Here is a 558-nt window from a genome sequence, read left to right as displayed (position 1 = left end):
TCTCTACTTCCCTGAGGAGAGAAGGGGATCTGGTACCTCCCTGTTTAGGTACGCCACACAGGTCATGTCATTCATCCGGATTCTGACTGCTCTCTGTAAAATAGGAGGAGAAAAATGAAGAGCAGCTAGGTAAATCGCTCTGAGCTCCCTCACGTTGGAGGGCAGAGCGGATTCCTGTTGACTCCCAAGATCCTGCAGTCGTGATGACTGTCAGATGAGCTCCCCAACCTGTTCCTGAAGCATCTGTCGTGATGGTTATTCAGTGTGGTTCTGAAAATAAAACTCCATGTTTGACTTGTCTCCACCACATTAGAGAATGTCTTGTTTGAGTCGATAGAACATGCATCGCATCCAAGTCCTTCAGTCCTCGGTTCCATACTGTTAGTGCTTTTCTCTGAAGAAATCTCATGTGCCATAACGCCCATGGCACCGCGTCCGCAGCTGAGGCAAGGAGCCCTAGAAAGCGCATTTATGTTCTTATGGATACCTGACGAGGAGGAATTAGGAATTAAGTCTGATTTCTCTATGTTGATAAGCCAACCTAATTGTTGAAGTATG

The sequence above is a fragment of the Dendropsophus ebraccatus genome, chromosome 15 (assembly GCF_027789765.1).
Source record: "Dendropsophus ebraccatus isolate aDenEbr1 chromosome 15, aDenEbr1.pat, whole genome shotgun sequence".
Classification (NCBI taxonomy): Eukaryota; Metazoa; Chordata; class Amphibia; order Anura; family Hylidae; genus Dendropsophus; species Dendropsophus ebraccatus.
The sequence above is the reverse complement of the archived record's forward strand: the minus strand, read 5'-3'. Positions refer to the sequence as shown.